General features: G+C 43.0%; 1 protein-coding gene across 7 annotated transcripts in view; it reads right to left on the bottom strand.

The window, feature by feature from the left end:
- Window positions 1-27,241, bottom strand: part of ERBIN (erbb2 interacting protein) — a 235,152-nt gene that overhangs the window by 177,772 nt on the left and 30,139 nt on the right. For 5 of the 7 annotated variants that reach the window (XM_084629518.1, XM_084629521.1, XM_084629524.1 and 2 more), the window contains one exon: window positions 17,830-17,944. The exons of 1 other annotated variant lie outside the window; for it this stretch is intronic. The gene's annotated coding sequence lies outside the window, so the exon portion shown is untranslated. Of the gene's footprint in view, window positions 1-17,829; window positions 17,945-19,055; window positions 19,383-27,241 lie in introns of all 7 variants that reach the window. One more of the 7 variants, XM_084629519.1, reaches the window with a different exon arrangement.

Here is a 27,241-nt window from a genome sequence, read left to right as displayed (position 1 = left end):
ATTAAATTTGAAATTATGACAACCTATGTTAAAGCCTAAATTTACTAAAATCTATTTAAAATAATTTAAATTAAATAAAAATATATTTAAGGAGTACGTTTGCCACCAAAGTTTTAAAGAAAGTCAATCCACTGAACTGCTGAAATGTCACTAGCTAAGCACCTGGAACCAGAGTTCACCACAGTGGTACACCAGCTTTTGACAGCAGTCGCCTCTTCCGCATGTGTAGAGAAAATATTTCTTCATTTCACTTTATTCAACTAGTTCAGCTCAATGACTAATTCATTCAAAGTTGAGAAAACATTTGGGGAAAAAGGCAGAAAAGCTTGTTCTTCCTCTTCAAATCTAGGAATAAAAATGAGATGCAAGAAAAAGAGTACTACTAGTTCTATAATCTTGAAGGACATGTTGACCAGAAAATCAGTTCAATTCACTAACGAGAAATAGTATTCCCTTTGTTTAATAAGTCAGTTTTAAGTGCATTTTCTTCTTATGCAACCAGCACATTTAAGGTAGTTTTATTTAATAAAACCAATTTTAAAATAGTTTTGTTCATTTTTAATTGAATTCCAGTTTTTATCCATGTGCCTTGACACAAATCATGAGTAAAAAATATCACTTAATAAATAAGAAATGTGACGTTTTGTAATAAAAAATTTAAAAATAAGAATCTGAAAAATGTATATTAAGCTTTATAATTGCTTAAATAAATTTGTATTAATATAATATAGCCTCCTGAGTAGCAGAAAGTAGTACCAAATTACATCAACCACTGAGAATCAACCTCTCTTTAGGAACATAAAAAGAATAAAACAAGATTAAAACGGATTATTTAAATCAATGTTTCCTGCTTTCTGATTTAAATCATGATTAAAACCAGTGATTTAAATTAATCTACCCTGTACTGCACAGAAAGTCTCAGAAAACTGCTGAAATATCTGTAGCAAAGGAGAGAAGAGAACCTGGCTCTCCAAACCCAGGGATCTAGCATGTGGTTCCCAATGACCCATTTACACACACATCTGGGAACTCCATGTGAGGAAGGAGCTCCCCTAACTTCCAGATGGGCAGTAAGATGGGCCAGGCGCCTCAAAAAAAACACCTTTGGGACCTAGCACATGGCAGCAGCACATCCCCACTCTGGGTTCAACACATACAGCAGAAGACCCAGCCCAGTTCTAGGAGCAGGGAATCAAAAGCCAGGCTTACCCCAATACATCCTTCCATAGGTGCCGATTCAATGGGTGCTCCAGGGCTGGAGCACCCATGGAAAAAAAATAGAGGGTGCTCAGCACTCACCAGCCATAACTGATTGAAGGCACTGCCAACCAGCTGATTGGAGACTGGAGAAGGGGTTTGCGGGAGGGCGGAGAGCAGCGAGTGGGCGGAGGCCTCAGGCAGGGGGCAGAGCAGGGGTGGTAAGAGGCCGAACAAGGGCAGGGTCTTGGGGCGAAGCAGCAGTGGAGCACCCTAGGGGAAAAGAAAAACTCAGCGCCTATCCATCCTCCCTTCCCCTGAATGCAGCCTTCTGCTGTCAGCTAGTGGCGGTGTTAGTCCGGTAGCTCAAGCAGTAGCAGTCTGTGCTGCAGTGCTGAAGGCTCAGGATTCAAATGCTAATGATGATTCATTCACGGATGGGGTTGATTGCTATACCTAATACAACATTTTTAGACTTTTTGTTTAAAATAAAAAACCTTAGAAGTTAGATTTAAAAGGTTACATTAAGAGAACATTATTTCAGTTGCAAATAAATAAATAAATAAATAAATAAATAAAATAAAATCAAACATTTTGCACAGCCAGGTTGTGGTCAGGCAGACTTAGTACCTGGAGCCAGAATCTGCAATCACAAGACAAGAGTCCAGAGTTGGCTGAGTCAGGAGACTGGGAGGTCAGAAGCGAGACAAACTGGAGATCAGAACTATTAGTAAGGAACCAGAGTCAGGCTGGGTCAGGATACCAGAGGGTCAGTGGCAGGAGACAAACCAAAGATCTAGAACCACAAGTCAGGTGCCAGATCAAGCCAGAGAAGCAGGCAGTCCAGACCAGAGTTGAGCCAAGTTATTCAGGACAACTTCCTGTTCCAGCACCTCACATTGGGGCACGACTTCATGAGTCGCAGACTCAGGCTGCCACAGGCAAGATTGTTGCGTAGCTACTCCCATGAAACTTGTAGACCTGGGTTTGAAACCCATGGGTCATGACATTTGAAAGTTCATAAAACTGTTTTTTTGCAACCTAAACATTCTTTTAATGTAGGGCATGGGGTTCTGGTGAGGCAGAGGGGGCAGATATCTGAACAGACTAGCAAATCTACTTTTCTACACCTGACTTGTCCCCATTCCCTAACCATGCAGTCCTGGATTTCAGTTGTCTGACAATTCCTTGTGGATGCCCTGTTGACCATCTGAAGTGTAGGTCTATTTTGAAAAATGACCCCCTATAACTCTAAACTACTTCCCATATGTATTCAAAGCCATATCTGATTATATTACTAAAAAAAATAAAAATAAAGTTTTGATTTAAAAAACGAACAAAAAAGAGAACCAAACAGAACTAAAAGGAAGCTGCATTCTACGCCCTGTGAGTCGACATGATTGTTTACTAAGTAACCAAAGTGACATTTGTGCAAACTCATTGATGGGAAAAGAGAAGTTGGGCTAGAATCAACTGGGCCTAATTTGGCTTGCAGACTCATCATAACTGGTGATGATACATGTGACAGAAAAAAATCCCACCTGATTCAGACTCCAAGTTTAAGTTTACAGAGCTGACAATTCAGAAAAATTGTTTCTTTCCACTTTACAACTGTTCATAGACTAACAATTAAAAAGTTCTCCCCAGGCAGCACAGACAGAGGAGCAGCACCAATGTAGAAACTTGCAATATATCTATCCAACTTCAGAAGCCCAAGTTGCTATCATAAATGGTTAACTGTAGGTGTACTTCTGAGGATGTAGGGGTATGGTAGATTGATTTAAATCACCAAGTGGAAAGCCTCAATTTAAATAGTCGATTTTAGTCAACTTCTCCATTGTACTTCCGTTATTTTTCTAAAGCAAGGTGAATTCTCATGAGTTGATGTAACCATTAAAACAAGTTGATTTGCAACTAAATAGAACCTTTTCACTAGATTTTAGACTTATTTCTGCTGCCAAGGAGGGTATATTATAACTATTTACATTTAAGCAATTATTCACCTTAATATTTTCAGATTCTTATTTATTGTTCATTTTTAGTATGTTAGAAAATGGTGAATGATATAGGGTTTATTTACTAGATAATTAACTATTTGCTCATGATTTGTGTTAAGGTGTATTAGAATAGTAACTGGAATTTAATTAAGCATACAAAAGAGCATATTTATTTTTATTTAAATGTTTTATGATTATAAAATTAGGCCTTAATATATTGTGTATTAAATTCAGATTTCATCTTAAACAGATTTTAAAAAAACAAAACTTATAATTTAAATAACTGGATTCTTTGAATTTGGTTAAATTAAATTTAAAAATCTGATTTAAATTAAAAAAAAAACTTTAAACCCTTCCTCCCCCACAATAAATCGATTCTTATTCACACTAGTTGAGGGAGAGGAGGGCAAATGGAACTTGGGAAGGAAAAGGCTAGGAGAAAATGGAAGCAATCAAGGAAAATATTTTTTTAAATTGAAAGTAGAGGTTTAAAAACTGTAAATAAGTAAATTATAAAAATAAACTGAATGTGGGCCACATTTTCTCTCTCACACATACTACCCACCCCTGAATCAACTTACGGATTAACTAACTTGTGAAATGTTATTTTATCCCCAGGACCCTCCTCCCCCCCCCCCCCAAATATTCTGTTACACCCATTTCTTGCTTCTTATCTTAAATTAGGCCATGTCTACACTAGAGATCGTACAGCAGCACAGCTGTACCAATGCAGCTGCACCATTGTAAGATCTCTCATGTAGCCACTGTGCCAATGGGAGAGCTGCTCCCACTGACATAACAGTTGTCCACATTGGCGTGTCTGTTGGTGTAACTTATGTTGCTCAGGTGTGGGGGTGGGAAGAGGGTTCATACCCCTGGGTGACAAATTACACCGACAAAAGCGCTGGTGTCGACAGCACTATGTCAGTGGGAGAAGCTTGCTGTTGGCATAGCTACCGCTGCTCCTTGGGAGTGGTTAAATTATGCCAATGGGAGAGCTCTCTCCCACTGGCAAAGAGCTGCAGCTGCACCGCTGCAGCACTGTATGCTTAGACAAGCCCTTAGACAGCAAAGTTCTCAGGACAGGGATGTGTCTTACTTGTGTTTGTAGAGTTCCTATGAAAATAGGACACTAAATCTGCTAAGGATTTTGTAATGTGTAACAAGCTAGCAGTGTTCCATAACACACCCACCCTGTTAGCAAGGAATGAGTTGGCTAGAAGAGTGATAAGTAGGTGGTGACTCACTGCAGGAAGTGGATCCTTAGCTATCTCCTATGAGGGAGGGGGAAGGGAGGACTTGGAGAGCAAGAGGGCTGAGCGAAGACTGAGTGTGTGTGGAACCTATTCGTGTAGGGAGGAGGAGCCCTGAGCAGAAGGCTTTGGCCAGGACAGTTTCCTGTATAATTGTTTGAAAACTGTTTTGAGAGAGACTTCATTAAACTAGACCCAGGATGCAAAACAATGAATTTGTTTGAGACTAACTCTGTACTCATTAAACCAGACTGAGGAGTGAGAATTGTTTGAAGTAGGCTGGGAAAGTAGTACCTACTTACAAAATGAAAAGGAGTACTTGTGGCACCTTAGAGACTAACAAATGTATTGAGCATAAGCTTGAAGTGAGCTGTAGCTCACAAAAGCTTATGCTCAAATAAATTTGTTGGTCTCTAAGGTGCCACAAGTACTCATTTTCTTTTTGCGGATACAGACTTACACAGCTGCTACTCTGAAACCTACTTACAAAATGTTACCATTATAATAATTCTTCAACTTCATTTTTTAAAAAGTGCATACCCTAAAAGCTCTAGTCTTTATATACTTGTCTGAACATTTAAAGATACCAAATACAATATTTTTTTTTCTAAAATGCAAGACATTTTACTGTTGAATCTTTACAAAAGGGTCTTGAAAGCCAACTTGCTACTGGACGTACACAAAATTTGGATATCAGTCCTGTTTGAAGAGAACTACATTAACGCAAACTAGGAACCTTTCAGTTCACACCTGCAGCATGCACATGGGGGAGTTATAGCACAGCACTTTGATGCACACTGCTATTCACACCCCTGTTGTCTGAGCTGCAGGGTACTGTACACAAACATTTAAAAGAGCAGGAAGGAAAGTCTGTCATGTTGCCACCCACAAAGTACAGAGAAGCAGAAGGAGAAGGAAAAAGCTGCTGCAGAGAAGTGGAGAGAGAATAAGAAGGGACCAGAGTAGGGGGAATGTGATAAGCAGAGAGGGACTCTGGTAGTGTGGGGGCAGAGGACCTGGTAGTTGGTAAGGGAAGAAGGGGGCAGACTGGGGAAGAAAGATCGAGAAGGGTCTGAAACAACAGAGCACACTCCCCTCCAGAACATGGAACTGAAACCCAAGACTCATCCTGCTGCCAGCAAATACCCATGAAAGCCCTAAGCAAAGTATGTCTGATCCTCTTCTAGTGTCTGGCCCACATAAAGGATAATAGCCTGCTACATTCCATTCATTCAAATAGTGGACATCTGTATTGTAGATCTAGTTTCCAGACCTGCCAATGACTCATGTGGGTGTTAATAACTTGCACACGGTGGAAATGTGCGTGCCAGTTAGCTTTTTTAAAAATCTAGGCATTTTCGTATGTAAAAAACTACATTAAAAACATTAAGGTTGCGAAGTTCAACATGCAAAAATTTGCAAATGTAAATCAATCCTCTTGTGTGATGCAATATGGTATTATGTTTCTCCTTAAGGGATTCCTGAATCATTCAGTGCACAAAATGGGTAAAGCGCCCATTGAATTAATCAAGGTTGTATAGTATCACCTCAAGCAAGGTATTCCCAGCAGATAAAGGAAAGTTTTATCACTATACAAGGCACTGGTGAGTCATCTGGAATACCGTTTGCAATTCTGGTCTCCTATGTTTAAGAAAGATTAATTCAAACTGGAACAAGTGCAGAGAAGGACTGCTAGATTGATTAGAGGATGGAGAACCACGTAAAGAGAGGTTTCAGAGTAGCAGCCGTGTTAGTCTGTATCCACAAAAAGAACAGGAGTACTTGTGGCACCTTAGAGGCTAACAAATTTATTAGAGCAATGTTACTATACTATTATAAATATAACAAATGTTATTAAATTTATTCATGGGCTGCAGCCCACTTCATCGGATGCATAGAATGGAACATATAATAAGATGTACACACACACACACACACACAGATAAGTTGGTTTCAGAGTAACAGCCGTGTTAGTCTGTATTCGCAAAAAGAAAAGGAGTACTTGTGGCACCTTAGAGACTAACCAATTTGAGCATAAGCTTTCGTGAGCTACAGCTCACTTCACCGGATGCATACCCCACAGTACGCATCTGATGAAGTGAGCTGTAGCTCACGAAAGCTAATGCTCAAATAAATTGGTTAGTCTCTAAGGTGCCACAAGTACTCCTTTTCTTTTTGAGAGATAAGTTGGAAGTTGCCGTACAAACTGTGAGAGGCTAATTAGTTAAGATGAGGTATTATCAGCAGGAGAAAAAAACTTCTGTAGTGATAATCAAAATGGCCCATTGGAACAGTTGACAAGAAGGTGTGAGGATACTTAAGGAAATAGATTCAATAGATGTAATGACCCAGCCACTCCCAGTCTCTATTCAAACCCAAGTTAATGGTATCTAGTTTGCACATTAATTCAAGCTCAGCAGTTTCTTGTTGGAGTCTGTTTTTGAAGCTTTTCTGTTGCAAAATTGCCACTCTTAAATCTCTTCCTGAGTGGCCAGAGAGGTTGACGTGTTCTCCTACCGGTTTCTGAATGTTATGATTCCTGACGTCAGATGTGTGTCCATTTATTCTTTTGCGTAGAGACTGTCCGGTTTGGCCAATGTACATGGCAGAGAGGCATTGCTGGCACATGATGGCATATATCACACTGGTAGATGTGCAGGTGAACAAGCCCCTGATGGTGTGGCTAATGTGATTAGGTCCTATGATGGTGTCACTTGACTAAACATGTGGACAGAGTTGGCATCGGGCTTTGTTGCAAGGATAGGTTCCTGGGTTAGTGTTTCTGTTGTGTGGTGTGTGGTTGCTGGTATTTGCTTCAGGTTGGGGGGCTGTCTGTAAGCGAGGACTGATCTGTCTCCCAAGATCTGAGAGAGTGACGGATCATTTTTCAGGATAGGTTGTAAATCTTTGATGATGCGCTGGAGAGGTTTCAGAATTAAGGAGCTTAGCTTGTTTAATCTAACAAAACAAAGGTTATGGCACATCATGGCTTGAAATTAGACAAAACATTTCTAACCAGCAGAGGAATGAAGTTCTGGAACCCCTTTCAAGTGATGTAACGGGGGCAAAACAAAAAAAAAACACAAAAAAACAAAAAACTTAACTTGTTTCAAGACTGAGCTTCATAAGTTTATGGAGGTGATAGTATAGTGAGGTTGCCTACAATGGCATATGGCCCATTTGTGTGACTGCTATTAGCAAATATCTCCAACGGCTGGTATAAGACTAGATGAGGAGGTCTAAATTACTACAAAGAATTATTTCCCAGCTGTCTGGCTGATGGGTCTCACCTTCATGCTCAGAGTCTAAATAATTACTGTATTTGGGCTCAGGAAGGAATTTCCCCCAGGTCACATAGGTAGAGACCCTGGGGAGTTTTCACCTTCCTCTTGCTGATTGAACTAGAGCAGTGGTCTCCAACTGGTTGATCGCGATCGACCCTCGAGTATCTCCCAATCAATCGCGATCTCTGGTGGTGCAGTGTGGCTAATACTAAGGCAGACTACCTGTGGTCCCCGGGGGAAGGGGGGGAATGGGTCTCAATCCGCACGCAGCTCCTGTCTGCATGCACCACGCTTGCAGCTCCCATTGGCCAGGGGAGCTGAGGGTGCAGTGCTTGCAGACAGGCACAGTGAACAGAGCCATGTGTCCCCTGCCCTGCTGCAAGGGTATGTTGGCCCCTTCCAGGAGCAGTGTGGGACCGGGGTAGGCAAGGAGCCTGCCTTAGCCTCGCTGTGCCTGCCACCAACCGGGAGCCACCGGAGATAAGCACTGCCCGGTGAGAGGCTGCACCCCAATCCTCATCCCTGAACTCCCTCCTGGAGCCAGCATCCCATACCCGCTCCTGCACCTCAAGCCCCAGCCTGGAGCCCCTTCCCAGAGCCAGCACCTCATCCTGCACACCAACTCCCTGCCCCAGCCCTGACCCCCTCCTGCACCCCAACACTTTGCCCCAGCCCGGAGCCCTCTCCTGCACCCCAACTCCCTCCTACAGCTTGCATCCCTCACCCACACTGCAAACCCCTCGGACCCAGCCCTGAACCCCAAACCCCTACCCCAGCCTGAAGAAAGTGAGTGAGGATGGGGGATGGAGTGAGCGGGGCGGGGCCTTGGGAAAGGGGCGGGGTAGATCCTGGGTTGCCCTTACATTCAAAAAGTGATCTTGTGCAAAAAAGGTTGGAGACCACTGAACTAGAGTAAATGGTGGATTGTCTATAACCTGAAGTCTTTAAATCAAGATTTTAGGACTTCAGTAACTCAGCCAGTGGTTATGGGCCTATTACAGGACTGAATGGAGGAGGTTCTGTGGCCTGCAATGTGCAGGAGGTCAAACTAGATGATCACAATGGCCCCTTCTGGCCTTTAAATCTATGAATTAATGGAGACTTGGCTGCAGGACCCCAGCCACATTTGTTGCGAAATTGGAAAGTGTTAAATGAAAGAGGCAAAGGACTGCAGTAAAAGAGGATGGTCTCATAATTAATGCAATGGAAAGCCATCCTTAATAACTAGATTCTCTTTCTGCTGCAGTTCCTATCTGAGGCTGGACAAGTCACTTAAGCTAAAATTTTCACAGGTGGCCAAATGGGTGCTGACTTGAAACATCTGAGGACTTATTTGCAAGAATGCTGACCACACACATCTCCAACTGAAGTTGACTGGAGCTGTGCTGTGAACATACAAAATGCTACAAAAACATTAAGTACTCTGAAATATCACACCCCAGGCATTTCAAGTTGGGGACCTGAAGTTGCTGGATAAGGCTCAAATTATGAAAAGTACTCTCTTTGCCTCAGTCCCTTACCTGTAAAAAGAAAATACGGTCACCTCACCTTCCATGTGTTACAAATATTTATCTTCACGAAGCATTCATACACTACAGTGATGAGTACTATAAGAAAGCACATAAGGAAATTGATCATTCCATATTCCATACAGGGTTTGAATGACGTGCACCAAAGAAAGCGAAGGGGTCACATGGTGAATGAGGAAAATAAAAATAAATATTTAATGGCTACCCATCCAGTGAGCACAGTCTACCCTAAGCATTGAATGAGGCGGGGTCATGTAGAAAAAGAATAGTCTGAATAATGGAATTCAAGGTTATCATAGAATCAGAGGACCGGAGAGGTCAGCTAGTCCAGTCCCCTGCACTCATGGCAGGACTAAGTATTATCTAGACCATTCCTGACAGGTGTTTGTTTAACCTGCTCTTAAACCTCCCCAGAGGGCAGACTGGAATCCACCCAACAGCCTCAAGAATGGGAGAACCAAAGAACAAGACATCTAGCAGCACGGAGCCGTCAGGAATGTGCTATCCGCTGACTGATTCAGCAACAGCATGATGAAGCAATTCCCATAGACTGGGATAGGAAGAAATTCCTATAAAAATAGACTCTAGAAAATGAGAACTTTGGGGGTCCGATTCTGCAAACCAACTTCCAGGAGCATCAGATGAGCATCTGACAAGGCCCTGCTCCCTCCTCATGTCCAGGCCACCTGGCCAGTGGCTTGGCATGAGCAACTCTAAGGCTGGTAACTATGATAACCTTGCAGAACCTGTGTGTGTGTGTTTGTATGAATGAATGTATGTGAGAATAAATATGAGATTGAATGGAATGTTATAGCTATAACTAACTGCTTACTATGATTCTTTCTGTATTCACAATAAATGTGGTATTTTGCCTTTTCCTCTTTAATAAGATCCTGCTGGTTTTTATTTTATTGGTATAACAACCTCCCTAGGCAATTTATTCCAGTGCTTAACCACCCTGCCAGAAAGTTTTTCCTAATGTCCAACCTAAACCTCCCTTGATGCAATTTAAGCCCCATTGCTTCTTGTCCTATCCTCAGAGATTAAGAAAAACAATTTTTCCCCTCCTCCTTGTAACAACCTTTGACATACTTGAAAAGGTATGTCTCCTCTCAGTCTTCTTTTTTCCAGACTATCATAATGCACATGCATAAGGTAGCCAAATTAAAGCAATCTTAATGCTGGAAATTTCCTAGTTTTTGAGTATTTGGCTTTGCAATCTTAACTCTCCTTTATATGGAGATCTTTTTAAAATGCAATACTCATTTAAACTGAGTTTAATAATATGTACTGAACTGCTGTAGTCTTGTATGCTCATTCTTGAATTTATAATTGAACATGTCATTCTATTACAGTTCCATTCCTTAAAAGTTGCTGAATATTCCAGGAGTTTGGCCTTACAGAGACAAGATCCTATGCTTTTCCACTCCAAATGTGAACAACTTCTTAAAATCTGAAGGATCCGCCCAAAAGGAAGATATCACTGAGACACACTGTCAAGTGTCAAGGCATTTTAAAAACAAGGCAATTAAAAACACGCAACTTTCAGGAAGTATAAGTTCCTGTTTGCATGTCATAATGGTAGTGACTGACACTAGGTTCTTATCTTGCTGCAACAGCTACTTGATTTTGCTTGTCCGTATACATCACTCCAAAAAATACTTTTCATTCTATTGTGTTTCCAACAGACATGTTCCATCTGCTAGTGAGGTATGATCTGTTTCTATGTGACATCATCACATTACACTTGAGAAGACTAATGCCAGTTTATAAACACTAAACCTTGGCTCGGTTTCAAAACTCCTTACTACCTGCCACGTAAGTAATGATAAAATGTGTGGATTATCTTTTGTCATATAATTTAGAACTACTCTACTATGATGCAAGGCTCTTACATTTTCTACAAAAGGCAATTCTAAATAAATGATTTGTTATATGATTGAACTAGAACTGTACTGTTCCTTTGGATTTTTTATAATACAACAGAATCTAAGTCATTATTCCTCTTTTGACCCGTAAAAGCCATCCAGGGCCACAAGTGATGTGTGCTGAAGTGCAAATAAATTATTACAGCAATAAAGATTTTTATATTCTGGAGCCATTGTATATTTGCAAGATAATTGTTATTTCTTCAAGTTAACACCTTACTCAAAGGAAGGTTTAATTTTGAGAATATTTTAATTTCCTTGAGATTTACTAAAAGTTATTTTTAATACCTGTAATCAGAGAAAACTAATTAACTGTGTAGGTACAGTTTGAAACTATCTTTACCGGGCAAAATAATATATGTAATTTTTAAAAAGCTGTCTTTGTGTCTATTTAAACAAGAGGATTACTGGGAGAGCACAAAGTGTTTAGAGAGGCAGTGATGATGAAGACTCGTAAGGACACTTTCCTTGGGGATGCACCCCCTCAAATGAAAGAAACACACCTTCAGGGATATGAGATTTTAGAAGGAATTCATTCAGGCTAACAACCCTGGAAAAATACATGGAAGTTGCTGAAACACTAGTACTACCGGCGTCATCTACAAGTTTCTCCCTGTTGAGGAGTCTCTCTTTGTCTGAAGGGTGCTTTGACAGAAATTTGCTTTCAGTGGAAATAACTGTGGCCTCCACCTACAAGGACAGGACTGCCAAGTCACACTCCAGTACACCTTGGAGAATATTTAAGCACATTGTCTATTTTCCTTGTATGGTTGCAGATCCCTTTGTTGGCATGCTTGATTGTTTTGGTGATTAGGTGGAGAACCTATCCTCAGCTATGTCCTGTACAGCTCCCTATTCCATTCAGTCAGCTGGATCTTCAGAGATATCTGCTGTAGGTTCCATGCTTATAACAAATGGAAACTTCTAGCTGTGTGGAATTCCTCCTGGTCCTCTTCTTTGGCAGTCTCAGCATTTATGTACCTTCAGCCATGTAGAATGCCGCTTCACCTGTTGCCTTTGTTGTTTACAAACCATCACGCCTCCTCTCTGGTTTCCACATTCTCTGGTTCTCTGATGGCCAATTCCTTTTTGTTGAACTGGGGGTGGTTATACTTCCTGAATCCGACTGTCTAAGGACTCCATAAACCCTTTCATAAGGGAAAATGCCATTTCTCCTTTGGAAAGATGGGTTCCTGATACTTATAGCCGAGACAACCCCAGCAGGCCTGTAGTGTCATAACAGGTAGCATGTTGGTGGGACAGTTGTTCCAGAGACAGCCTTGAGTGCGGGTTCCCTGCCGGAACTGTTCAGCAGAACTGTAAGGCAGGAGGTCTGGGCCAATGTCTACTGCTACAAATGCAAGAGTGTGTCAACAGGTCATGAATGCTAACAAAAGAAACATGAAGGAAACCAAAGTTCCCTTCAGCAATCTTGAGATATCTGGTCACCGTGACGCGGTGAAAGAGCCGCATATATGCCAAGTGGATGGGATAGAGACATGGGGTCATTGCTTGTCCCAGGCCTTGCAATCCTGTCTGTGTTCTTGATGGCAAGACAGAGATTTTTCCAGTTAGCACCCAAATCATGCATGACTTATGTCTCTAGCTCCTTGCAAGATGCTAAAAGATATCCAGTTGAAGAACACTGTTCAGATTATTATACTGAAAGAACTGACTTCACTACTGCGTACAGCTGAAAATATCAGAAGTTTGTCAGAACCATCCACCAAGTACAGTATGTTCCAGTAACAATCTAGAGGTGTCAAAAAGTATGGCAAATCCAATGGCTTAATATTCAGCCTTAAATATCCCTCAGCAAATGCTAAGAAGGAATTAGACTTTCACATATTCTATCTCTGCACAAAGAAGAACTTACTGTTTTTGTCAGTCTTGAAGATTTTATCTTGTATTTTTAAATGCCGTATTTTTAATATTTTTTCCACACTGGATCTAGACATTTAGCAGCGTGCCAAATTCCAAGTTTAACATCAGACAAATTATGGCTTCTTTCCCAGAAAGCAATGAATTTTTAAAATTTTACACTAAAGCATCTGCAGAATGCTCAATAAATTCAACAATGGACTGCACTTTGTTATAACTGTGTATTGGTTATTTCACAAACAGGCACTTCTATAGCAGCTTCTATCCAAGTATTTCAAAGCTCTTTATAAACATTGCTTAGGCCTCAAAAGACCCCTATGATGTAGTACATCATACAATCCTGTTTTACAAAAGAAAAATCTGAGGAGACATGCCTGCGGCCACACAAGTCTGTAGCAGAGCCAGGAATAAAAACCAGCTCTAACCTAGTCCTGTCCATTAGCCGCTAGCTAATGATTTTTTCTCCCAAGCAGAGATGCATTATCATTCTCTACTAAAGTTTTCCACACAAGCCAGTAAGGTCCTGATCCACTGAAGTCAGCGGGAATCCTTCCATTAAACCTCAGTGAGCTTTGGAACAGGTCTTACTCACTGTCGCTTTTAAGATGAAATGGACAAAGAACTGGATTAATCTTCAGATGGAACAAACTAATATAATGGAGGTTATTAAACTAATATAGAAATTATAAAAAAGTTTTATTTCAAGAACAGTATTCTATTTTCTGATGGCCTAAGGTGATCACTTTTTTCTCCATGCAGAAATTAATAAATACTCACTGTATGAGGCTCTGGGAAAAGTATTCTATTCCCTACAGACATTAAGCAACCTGAGCCAACATAACAAACAGGAAATGGACCACCTCAGAGTTAACATTTTGCATTGCTTCTTAAACTCCCAGCTTAATTATTATGTTATGTGGTGCTCTAATGTATGGTGCTTACCAATAACCCAATTAAAGTTACCAGTTAATTAAATCAGAAACAGCACAAAGAGGAGATGTAAATTAGTATTATGAAAAAAAAGAAAGTATGTACCACAATAGCAAAAAATGAAAGAAAGCTTTCTGACTCAAAAAGCCAGCAATTGAATCTGATTCTTTGCTTTTCAAAATCCTTGTCTACAATATGCATTGCAGTGTTTGCTCCAGACCTCAAACGTAGCATCAAGAAAGAGCGTTAAAACAAACACACACACACTTAATTGTTAATCTCCTCTCCTCTCCCAGTACATGGAAGCTACATCCAGGGCCGTTCCTACCCATACGCAAAGTACGCTGCTGTGTAGGGTACCAAATTTCCTGATGCCCTACGCAGCTGCGTGCTGCTCCAGCCCCTGCTCCACCTCTTCACTAAGGCCCCCGCCTCTGCTCTGACCCAGCCCTGCCTCTTCCCACCCCAGCTCTGCTCCCACTTGACCCCTTCCCAAAGCCCCTGCCCCGCTGTAGCCAGACAGGCGCCCCCACCCCTCCCCAGACCAGCATTGCTGGAAACACAGGAGGAAGCAGGAACAGGGCACTTAACATATATTCCAGCACAGCCTTTGAAGCTGTGAAAGCACAGGTGTGCTGCTACAATGTGCCTCTGGGAGCAGATACAAGGATTAAGCTCACAGCAGGCAGAGGCCCTGTGACAGACATGGCTCTTAGCCCCTACTAAATATCGTGATGCACACACACCAACATCCTAGGTGGGAAAATATTTACCCTGATAAAAGAAATGTCCAGTAGTCGAAACTTATTGTTTCTCTCCTTTGCGAGTGTAAACTACTCTTGCGAAAGCTGGCATCACCCCGACAGACCAGCCTCAATTTGGCATAAGAAAGGAGAAAGAGAATAAAGGAGTACAGAGGTATAAGTAGGGGACCTACAGCACCATGATTTTTGAGTGCTTTTCACTATCTATCTGCTGGTCAGATAAGTGACAGCCTCCCAAGGCTTCTGCAGCTAAGAGGGTCCCTACGCCTTGTCCCTTATTCGTCTTTCCGCGGAATTGAGTGACCGATCCTGGCTTGGCACCGCTGGAATCGAGAGATGCAAGGAGGGTAAGAAGCACCCACACCTGATCTCCTATCTTTAGTTTCAGAGTAACAGCCGTGTTAGTCTGTATTCGCAAAAAGAAAAGGAGGACTTGTGGCACCTTAGAGACTAACCAATTTATTAGAGCATAAGCTTTCGTGAGCTACAGCTCACTGTAGCTCACGAAAGCTTATGCTCTAATAAATTGGTTAGTCTCTAAGGTGCCACAAGTCCTATCTTTAGTGTACACATATTTTGAAATAGAGCTCTATACTTTGTTTTCTTTCTTTGGGATTGTGGCTTCAGTTTTGTAACTTGTTTGTGTGTGTAACATCTCCACATTTAAATAAGTAGGCACTAGCAATTTTGTAACCACATGATTAGAATCTAGCTTAATAAATTTTGGTAACCATTTATGCATAAGCCTGACTTGTTTTCTCTGGTTTACTGTAAAGCAGCCAACACAATTAAAGAACCTCAGCCGTTTTGGCTCTAAAGCCTGGCCATTAGGTGAGAGTACTAAGAGCCTAGCGTTGAGTTGTGCCGCCTCCACGGGGCAAACTCTTGGGGCACCTGTCAGTCAATCCTGGCTGCCCGCTGCGAAGGAGCTCTGAGCTCTAGCAGTTAAAGTCACGGGTGTGGAGAGGCTCTTAGTGCTGCCATTGGGGCACCTGTCAGTCAGTATTGACTGCCCGCTGCGAAGGAGCTCTGAATTCTAGCAGTTAAAGTCACGGGTGTGGAGAGGCTCTTAGTGCTGCCATTGGGGCACCTGTCAGTCAGTATTGACTGCCCGCTGCGAAGGAGCTCTGAGCTCTAGCAGTTAAAGTCACGGGTGGTTAGGACCTTGGGGCATCCGTCAGCCTAGCCCGGGCTGCCCGCCGCGAAGGGACAGTGCGTCCTAGCGGTTAAAGTCACGGATGGTATAAACGGGCATAGCTGGCACCTCACCAAACATCCTTGGCCGTCGGCTAACACCCGCCCCCACTCCCCTGAGAACTGCAGCAGAGGTCGGGTGCCCTGCACTCACCGGCAGCAGTAAGTGGGGCAACCCAGCCCCAGCCTGCTCCGCTCCTCTGGCTCTCAGCCATGCAGCCGGTGAGTGCTGGGGGACGGTTCCCCCCTGCCTCCCAAGGCTGGGAGCCAGGGGAGCAGAGCAGAACGGGCTGGGGCCAGGTCGCTCCACTTCCTGATGCCCCCGTGAGTGCAGGGTTGGCCTGGAAACCACCTCCCACCCCGCAGAGGCCTGTGGGACTGTGTAGGGCACCAAAATGGCTAGGGACAACTCTGGCTACACCCTAAGTTATTCTCATCTCTCTTTTCCATTACTACTATTTTTGTCTCCGTCTCCTAAAAAACTTACTGCCATGCTACTGCCTAGACTCAACACAATGTCCAAGCAACATTTCCTGTACTACCTTTTCTTTATTATAGCCACTGAACAATCAACAGTCTTGCTGGGTATTTGCATTTAGTAGCATGCTATTTCATTTCTAAAATGGTATTTCACCAACAAAATGCTTAATGAAACAGTTTTTACTAGTGAACTATTAAATCTCAAATTTAAGTGAAATCTCCGATATGAGAGTCAGGAGTTCCTAGGGTGAATCCTACTATCAGCAAAAACTAGTGTTCATTAATTTCTGGCATCAGGAGAAGAGGGTGTGGGGGGAGAGTGTGTTTGCTTAATGGGTTTAATTGGCTCTCTATGGTGAAATTACCTAAGAAGGCTGAGACCACCACCTATACTCCAAAAAGATCCAAATAAACTGCAGTCTCAAAGAATTATGCAACAGGCTCCAATTAAACACATACATTTATACTGCACGTATACAGAATATACATAGTATACATTTTTATATATAATCACACAGTTCTGGTTTCTCTCTCTCCCCTTCCCTTTCATTCGGTGGACTGATGTGAACCAGTCTATGCATCCTTTATTACCCTCAGAGCCTGGAAGCAGACAGGAAGCCCGATGTATCAGCTTTTGCAGTTATAAAAAGAGTAACAAACGTGGCACAATCTTGACCACTCTTCGCCAAACCACTTCTTCGCAAGAACCACTTCTCAAAACAGTTCTTCCATAGGCGATTGGTAGAATAGGTCAGTCGAGGCTAAGCCTCCCCTGACACAGCTGCTGCTGCCGGATGCCCAGTTGAGGATTTTTGGCAGCTTGCACAGGGGAAGTTTTTGATTATTATGCCCCATGTAGGTTCCAGGGCAGCTGAGGAGGCAGTATGTGCCACTCACCTTCCCGGGGTTCATCAGTAATCTCAGAACCCGGGAAGCTGAGTAGCAGATACCGCCTCCTCAGCCACCCTAGAACCTGCATGGCATAAAAGCTCAGGTTCTTCGGGAAGAGACAAGAGCTTTTCCCGCGGGGCAGCTTGGGGTCTCAGGAGGGCAGGTGCAGCGCAGCTGGGGCAGCTCCAGCCAGCCCATGGTTCTCCAGCCATAGATGGTGGTGGGGGTGCCTTGGGAGAAGGGGTGGAGCCGGGGGCTAGCCTCCATGAAGTGGGGCTCCACCTGCCACCCACAAGTTCTTCCATACCTTCCCTAGATGCTGCTATCAATGCAGACTCCAAACAAACATGCTTTTTTGTTGCTAATTTGTGGTGGGCGGAAGAACAAAAAAAAAACAGGATCAGAGGAAGGAATATCCACTAACGTACATGCCTTCACCTTCAACAACATGACATACTTTTGCATTGTACTTCCCTCTAGTCCATTCAGACTATTACCTACCCGAATCACTCCACCTCATCCAGTTGACACCATTGCAGCCTGAATCGGTTTCTGAACTTGGATCTCGAACTCAGTGGGATGCAGCAATGAGCTCAATATAACCATCCACATGGAACTGTAAAAAAGTTAAGACTCATTTTAATGAGTACATAGAATTTTTTTCCACTAACAGTGCCTAATGGAAATACAATCCAACAAATCGAAAATACTAAGATTGCCTTATTTCCTATAGTTACTTAGCGTAGTACCTAAGTTCTAAACCAATCAGTCTTGCTGTTGAATATTAATGTGACCCAGCTATTGCTAAAGGGCAAACATGAGTGGAATGTAAAATCAGAACAGAAACTATAAGACTGATTAATTTTTTTCATTCTCATGCACCAAAGTATTTGGGTTGCAGAAAAGTGTTTGAATTCAAATATAACAAAAACCCACATATGCAAAATAGCGTGAGAAAACATTTTTGTTTCTAGAACACAGTTAATAGGTAAACAAAACAACTGAAAAACAACATTTACAAAAATTAAATCTTGAGCCTAAACCAGATGACAGTATCCATTTAAGGACGCAATCTCAGAGCATCAGAGGCATATTACAAGACAGAGAACCTGTATGCTGAAAGCATTGTGTCGTGATGCTTCTCCATTGGACCCTCTTAGCAACAGATTAGGATAAAGAGTCCACAATTATTTGGCAGACCTGTCAGCTGCCCTTCATTTTAGTTCAACGTAAGGTTTTACAGGAATGTCTGTCTGTGGTTATTGATAGGAGGGGATGGAGTTGCTCTTGAATGGTTTGATCCATTTCTATCTGGAAGTTCTGTTCTGCACAGAGAACTCTTCTGGAGAGCTGCTGTATTATAGAATATCAGGGTTGGAAGGGACCTCAGGAGGTCACCTAGTCCAACCCCCTGCTCAAAGCAGGACCAATCCCCAACTAAATCATCCCAGCCAGTGATTTGTCAAGCCTGTTACTGTATATTATGTATGTTGAGGACATACATTTCTATTATACGTTCCTGGCTAGTATACTGGAACAGCAGCAGCTATAACTCTAAGACAGAACATACCCATCACCTTATCTTCATGACATTTATTGAGACCAACTCAAATAACCTTACAAAAATATGGCAAAGAACATGAGGAGGAGGAGGAGGAGGTGGAGGTGGTGGTGGTGTTACGTACTCATAGTTTTAGCATCCCATTTCAGAACAGGAGATTACTCACCTGTGCAGTGACTGACATTCTTCGAGACAAGTGTCCCTGTGGGTGCTCCATTCCAGGTGCTGATACACCCCTGCGCCTTGGCTTGGAGATTTGTACAGCAGTACCTGCAGAGGCCTCATGTGCTGCTGGCGCCTTAACTGCTCGTGCGTGTCCCTGACTCCTCAGTTCCTTCTCTACTTTGGCGTTTGGAGAGGAGGAGGGTGGGTAGTGGAACACCCGGATGGACACTGCACAGGTGAGTAGCCTCTTCTTCGAGAGATGTCCCTGTGAGTGCTCCACTCCAGGTGACTTAGAAGCAGTATCTTTAGGATGGTAGGGACTTTGGATCTGGTAAAAAAAAGTCAGACAGCATAGCTCAGACCATTCCAGTGTCAGTCAAGAGTTCCCGAGTGCTAAACACTATGCCCTTAAAGGCGTGCTCCGAAGCCCAGGTAGCAGTCTTGTAGATGTCTACGAGGGGAATATTACATAAGAATGCAACAGACATTGACACAGATCTGGTAGAGTGTGTCTTAATTGAAGTTGGAGGATGGATCTTCTTTAATTGGTAGCATAAATGGATGCAGTCTGATATCCAGTTGAATATTCTCAGGCGGGATATCGATTTGCCCTTAGATAGCTCTGCAGTTGAGAAAAAAATTTTGGGGTCACCCTGAACAGTCTAGTCCTATCCAGATGAAGTGTGTGCATTGCTGCTTCAAAAGTGCTTGCATGCTGTTTAGGAAAGAAGGTTGGTAGATGGATAGGTTCATTGAGGTGCAAGGACCAATGCACCTTCAGGAGAAATTTGGGATGCGTTGGAGCATGACTGTATCTTTTAAATAAAAATAAAATTAAAAAAAAAAAAGACGTATGGTGAGTCAGGCATGAGAGCTCCTACACGTCTGGTGGATGTAACTGCCACTAAGAATGCAGCTTTCACAGATAGGTGTAGTAGAGAGCAGGATGCTAGCAGTTCAAATGGCTTTTCCGTCAAACATGTGAGGACCAAGTGTAAGTCCCATGGTGAGTGAGTGGTCTGATGTCTGGGTACAGTGCCTGGATGCCTTTAAGGCATCTTTTTGTGATAGTGTGGGCAAAGGTTGTGGTGTCACTGATCTTCTGGTGAAATGCTGTGATTGCTGCCATGTACCTTACGGAGCTGAAGGAGAGGCCAGATTGTCTGAGCTCCAGAAGGTAGTCCAGTATGATTGGAAGAGATGCAGAAGTAGGAGCTGTTTGCCTGGCAGAACACCATGCCATGAACCTAGACCATTTATGGATATATGTGGTACGTATAGATTGTGCCCCGCTGTGTAACAGTACAGTTTGCACCTGCTCAGAGCAGTCTAGTTCTTCATTGGAGAACCACTGAGGAGCCATGCCTTGAGGTGGAGCATTCCTATGTTTGGGTGGTGTAGATGGCCCCTGCGTTGGGACAATAAGTTCGGAGGCATGTGGGGGGCGGGGGGAGGAAGAATGGTGGACAAGTGGACATCCATGTTAGAAGTGGGTACCATAGCTGTCTGGGCCCATAGGGGCTATCAGTATGATCCTGGCCCTCTCCATTTGTATCTTTAATACTATTTTGTGTAGCAGTGGTATCGGTGGGAATGCGTGTAAGTAGGTTGCTGCTCCATCTGATCATAAATGTGTCCCCCATGGAATGTTTTCCAAGACCCACTCTGGAGCAGAATCTGGGACATTTCTTATAGTTTCTATGGTAATATTTGGCTAGGAGGGCGGCATAGTTTCCACCTTAAATTGCAACGTGGAGGATGCATAAACCTTGTGGCCAAGTCCATTCTTTTACTCTCCCTGTCAGAAGGAGTAAACCGGAAATGTTGCTGCTTGTTTCTTTGGTTCGCCGCTTCCACTACCAGCAAGTTTGGTGCTGGATGTGTGAAAAGCCACTGAGCCCTTGGAAGGGACATAGTATTTCCAATCTACTCTCTTGCAGGTTGGGGGTATAGTGGCTGGGGTTTGCCAGATATTCTTGACTGGGTCCATGATAGCTTCATTGATCGGGAGGGCAATCTTGGACGAGGCCGTAGGTTGCAAGATATCTGTTGAGTCTCTGACACCTCCTCCATAGTGATCTTGAGCTCGCTAGACACCCTTTTAAATAGGTTCTGAAAGTGGATGAAATAGTCTGCCGTTGCTGGCGGTGGCGGCATAATAGCCTCACCAGGGGAGGAAAATGAGTTGTTATTTGGAGAGGTATCAGACGGCACATCTTTGTGTGCACCACTGCAGGTTCCTCCCATACAGTAACTCCTTGCTTAATGTTGCAGTTATGTTCCTGAAAAATGCTACTTTAAGTGAAACTACGTTAAGCAAATCCAATTTCCGCATAAGAATTAATGTAAATCGGGGGGGGGGGGGGGGGGGTTCGGTTCCAGGGACATTTTTTTTCACCAGACAAAAAGACATTTTATATTCACACACACAGAGTATAAGTTTTAAACAAACAAGTTAATACTATGCACAGCAATGATGACTGTGAAGTTTAGTTGAGGTGGTAGAGTCACAGGGTGGGATATTTCCCAGGGAATGCCTCGCTACTAAATGATGAACTAGCACTCGGCTGAGCCCTCAAGAGTTAACACATTGTTGTTAATGTAGCCTCACACTCTATAAGGCCGCACAAATGGAGGGAGGACACACAATAGACGCATGGCAGTGGCTGCAAACATTCCCTGTGGAAACTGAATGTGATGATGAACTCATGCGGTCGTGTGTGTGTGTGTGTGAGAGAGCAAGACACACACACTGTGTGTGTGTGTGTGTGTGTGTGTGTGTGTGTGTGTGTGTGTGTGTATGAGAAACGCGCATTGCCCCTTTAAGTACACTGACCCCTCTCTTAAGTGCACTGCCCATTTAAGTAAATCAGCAAGCTGAGACAGTAGCTACTGCCAGCAAGCTCCCTCCATCCTGAGCCCTGTCATGTCGTCGTCCCCCACCACTCTGTGGAGATGGGGTACAGGAGCAGGAGGGCAGGACTGGGGTGGGGAAAAAGAGGGACCCCCTGAAATTAGCACCCCTCTTCCCTCCCACCCTCTGCACAGCAAGCAGGAGGCTCCCAGGAGCAGCACACAGCAGTGTGGGGAGGGACACCTGAACTGCCTCACAGGGAGCTGATAAGGGGACTGCTGGCCCGCCCTGGTTCCAAGCCCCCACCAGCTAGCTCCAACGGGCTGCTCTTCCTGCAAGCAGTGGACAAAGCAGGCAGCTGCCAAACAACATTATATGGGAGCATTCTGCAACTTTAAACGAGCACGTTCTCTAATAGATCAGCAACATAACCAAATAAGATTAACTGGGACGACGTTAAGTGAGGCGTTACTGTACATCCATCACAGACATGTGTGAGGGTTGGAGGAGGAGATTTGGTGTCACCTCTATGTGGGCTGTGTCAAGTGGTGTGATGTCCCCTTTAGGGCCCCCATGGGTTCCAATAATGCCATTGTCCAGGGAAGGGCCTGGGTGGTCCCATCCAAGGGTGCCCATACCAGGATGGTAACTCTCTGGCATATGAGAAGGGAGGGATAGCTCAGTGGTTTAAGCATTGGCCTGATAAACCCAGGGTTGTGAGTTCAATCCTTGAGGGGGCCATTTGGGATCGGGGGAAAAAAAAGAAGTGATGACTGGTCCTGCTTTGAGCAAGGGGTTGGACTAGATGACCTCCTGAGGTCCCTTCCAACCCTGATATTCTATGACCTTGATCTTATTGGTACAGCATTAGTGGGTGTGTTGAATGTGGAGGAGTAGTGTGGCGAATAAACTCCCTCCACTTTGTCATCCTCATCACTAGAAAAGTGAGAAGGGAGAGGGGATAATCGTCAGTATGGTGCCAACAGTCTCACTGAGACATCAGAACCCAGTAAAGAAGATTCAGGGGTTGGTGAAACAAGAAAATCCCTTTGGTAAAGAAACTGCGGTGCCGATGGATACCGTGCCGAGTGCAGTGATGGGACTGCAGGGTCAGTTGGTGCTGACTGGTGTGGCAACATGTGCGTCATCAAAGGTGGCAAAGAGTCAATGACGAGGCTGTAATAGCAGTTGTGTGCTGCACAGACAATAAATAATCCTTGATTCAAATGAGAACAAGATTCTTCATGAAGTACTCCTGGCGGAATTCTGCACCAACAAATTAAAAATTTGGCACATAGTACTTTAAAATTCTGGATATTTTCTTTTTCAAAATAGCACTATATAACCATGCCAGTTTCATTTACTTCGATAATTTATTTCAAACTACCTGTCAGCAAGTACATCTGTAACAGTACAGACACACAAAAATTCCCCCAGGAGTACAGAGTTAAAGAAACCCCTATGACAGCCCAGTTCCAGTTTCCCTGCCCCTTCCTCTCTCCCCCCTCCCCCAGCCAGGGAGTCAGACACACTCACTCCCTCCAGAGCCCAGCCATGGGCCATTCCCAGCCCAGACACTCACACCCCCAATCTCCCCAGAGGCCAGCTGGGGGCCAACCCCACCCCAGTCTGAGAACGAAACTGCTCTAAGGAGCCATTATGCTGAAAACCATTATGTTGCCAAACACTTCTCATTATTCCTAATATTCTTAGAATAATAAATTGAAAAGAACAGAGGCCCAGTTAAAGTTTGACAAGATAACTATTTTGGTTTGTGGCCTTTTGGAATCTTCACTTGATTTAATGAGTTAGCCCATGGCCTTGGGCGCTATGTTTTTACAATTAAGAATTAATGCATTTAGCATCTCATCAGACCCAAACATCTACAAGGTCTCTTTGCCATTTGTCTAATGTAACACAACCTGAAACTGTAAGGGACATTCATGGTTCCATTCCCTGTGTTACACTCTCCTCGGCTTGTCTTGAAATGAAACAAGGGGGTTGCTATTTCCAAAAAGTATATGGCTGAAACAGTTTTCCTTGCTACTCAGCTAATGGGGTCTGAACAAATCTCCTCTCCTTGGGACTTAGGCCATTGCTACACTAGAGAGCTTACAGGGCGCAGTTGTACCGATGCAGCTGCACCGCTGTAAGCCCTCTAGTATAGCTGTTCTAAGCCAATGGAAGAGAGCTCTCCCGTTGATTTAATTAAGCTACCCACTACGATCAGCAGTAGCTAGGTCAGCCACGCAGCAGAGGGTGGCAGCCCTGCACTCACACGCCCACCCCCATCACTCCTGATCCCCACTGTGTCCTCTGGCCCCCAGGCTCCAGCCTCAGGCTTGCTACCAGCCCATCACCCCGAGCCCCCCGCTGCCTCCCACAACCCTTCATCCACCTACCTCATTGCATCTGGCCCCTGCTGCCTCGCTTGGTCCTAAATCCATCCCACAGGCATCCACTGCCTCACTTGGCCCCCCCATCGCCCCTGGCCCCTGCTGCCTCCCTACCCACCTCCCCATCCAGGTCTTAAATTTCTCCCCTCTACTTTCCAGGGCTAAGTCTGTTGTGAAAAGTGATATCTGTATATTTGTTAATACCACTTTTTACTGCTTCCCAGCTAATGAGCAAGTCTGCTGTTATGAAAAGTTATATTAACAAACATACAAATATCACTTTTCACAAAAGCAGACTTGCTAGTTAGTAAGTCTTTTAAAAAGCCACCAAAAAAACCCAAACAACAACAACAACAACAAAAAGACACGAATATGCAAAGCACCTTGTTTGTTTCTATTCTGTTTAAGTCCAGTAAAGAGTAGAAACAACTGGATGTTATTTTTAAGAACATAAGACCAGCCATATAGGATCCGACCAAAGATCCTTCTAGCCCAGTATCCTCTCTTGACAGTGGCCAATGCCAGGTGCCCTAGAGGGAGTGAACAGAACAGGTAATCATCAAGTGATCCATTCCCTGTTGCTCAACCCCAGCTTCTGGCAAACTGAGGCCAGGAACACCATCCCTTCCCATCTGGGCTAATAGCCATTGATGGACCTATCCTCCATGAATTTATTTAGTTCTTTTTTGAACCCTGTTATAATCTTGGCCTTCACAACATCCTCTGGCAAAGAGCTCCACAGGTTGACTGAGTGTTGTGAAAAAAAATACTTCCATTTGCTTGTTTTAAACCTGCAGCCTATTAATTTCATTTGGTGACCCCTAGGTTCTTGTGTTATGAGGAGGAGGAGTAAACACTTCCTTATTTACTTTCTCCATACCAGTCATGATTTTATAGATCTCAATCGTATCCCCCTTAGTCATCTCTCTTCCAAGCTGAAAAGTCCCAGTCCTACTAATCTCTCTTCATACAGAAGTCGTTCCATACCCCTAATCATTCTTGTTGCCCTTTTCTGAACTTTTTCTAATTCCAATAAATCTTTTTTGAGACGGGGTGACATCTGCACAGAGTATTCAAGATGTGGGCGTAGCATGGATTTATATAGAAGCAATATGATCTTTTCTGTTTTATTATCTTAATGATAATTTTATTATCTTAATGATTCCCAACATTCTGTTAGCTTTTTTGACTGCACATTGAGTGGATATTTTCAGAGAACAATCCACAATGACAATTATCTCTTTCTTGAGTGGTAATAGCTAAGTTGGACCCCTTCATTTTGTATGTATAGTTGGGATTATGTTTTCCAGTGTGCATTACTTTGCATCTATCAACATTGAATTTCATCTGCCATTTTGTTGCCCAGTCACCAAGTTTTGTGAGATCCCTTTATAACTCTTCGTAGTCTGCTTTGGACTTAACTATCTTGAGTACTTTTGTATCATCTGCAAATTTGCCATCTCACTGTTTACCCCTTTTTCCAGATCATTTTATGAATATATTGAGCAGAACTGGTCCCAATACAGATCTGTGGGGGACACCACTATTTACCTCTCTCCATGCTGAAAACTAACCACTTACAGGGTAGATAAAAATCAATGATTAAAAAAAAATAAAAATTAAAAAAAATTAACTCTGATTTTTTTTGATAAAATGCTTTGAGAAAAAACCTATCTAAAGATAGTTTTAATTAAGATATCTTTGAGCTATAACATCTCTCATCATGGAATAGGGATAAACTCTAATTGTATAGTATGAGAGAATATATTAATGTAATGTTTAAGAAAGTTTTGTAAACGAGTTCCAATAGTTCATGGATTAGGGACCCAATCTTATGGGGCTCCAGAGGCTTCTGTATAGATTATTTAGGTTAATCTTTCTATCTACCCACTGGGACTCAGTGCTCAGTCTAGAAGATACCATCAGAGATGCTTAGTTTTGCCGTTCTCAAACTGTGGATTTGTCTCTCCAGAGATAACATGCTCGTTAACAGCAAAAATGTTTTTAAATATATAAATATATAAACAGGTGAGAAACAGACCTCAACCCCATTGTCTCACCGCAAATTTGTGTACACAGAGTCAATCCCTTACCTCTCTCTAAAAGTGCAAAGTTTCAAAAAGTTCAATGAATAGAAGATTGTTGGGGGCGTAACTGATCTGGACAAGGAGAAGTCTGGAAATAAATGTGAGATGGGAGGGACAAGTAATAGAAACAAGTGAAACTGTCTGAGCAGCCTATTCCAGAAGTCTTGAGGTCTTTCTGAGTGTAACCTTTATTGATTTGAGATCTACCATACCATTCTCTCACTAGAAGGGAAAACCTATAATGGCAGCAGGCCGTAAAAGAGACCCAGTTTGTGAATATTTTAATGAAGTTCCTATACCTGTGGGTAAGACAGGCATGCATGCAAAATGCAAACAGTACAACAAAGAAATGTAAGCCCTGGTTGCCCAAATGAAACAAAATCATGAGAAGTGTTCCTTCTCAGGAGGAAGCTGCGCTGAAGATGATGAAAGGAACATGTCTGAACATGCAGGATCTTCAGATTGGTAAACTCTTTTATTTCATACTTCTTAAGGACTGCCTGTCTTCCTTCTGGACTATTCTTGAATTCTCATGTTTGAGAAAAAATATAGTTGTTATTCTATGGTACTACCATTTTAGATGCAGTTGTGATTAAAAAATAAATAGCTGAATGAGGCAGATCTTCCTTTTACAATTTCACCTTTAAAGTAGTACTGAGTGTCAGTGAATGCAATGAGTAATACTAAATGAGCAGCATGGTAATAATAATTAATTAAGTGCATTGACTTATTTTGTTTAGGAGAATCCATCCTTAACATACAGGATTCTGAAGACTATCCACCTTCAAGATTACCATCATTTTCTATATTTTCAGAGTTCTCTGCCAACGATCGTGTTTCAGTTACATCA

This window comes from Lepidochelys olivacea, assembly GCF_965140295.1.
Source record: "Lepidochelys olivacea isolate rLepOli2 genome assembly, chromosome: 5".
Classification (NCBI taxonomy): Eukaryota; Metazoa; Chordata; order Testudines; family Cheloniidae; genus Lepidochelys; species Lepidochelys olivacea.
The sequence above is the reverse complement of the archived record's forward strand: the minus strand, read 5'-3'. Positions and strand labels throughout refer to the sequence as shown.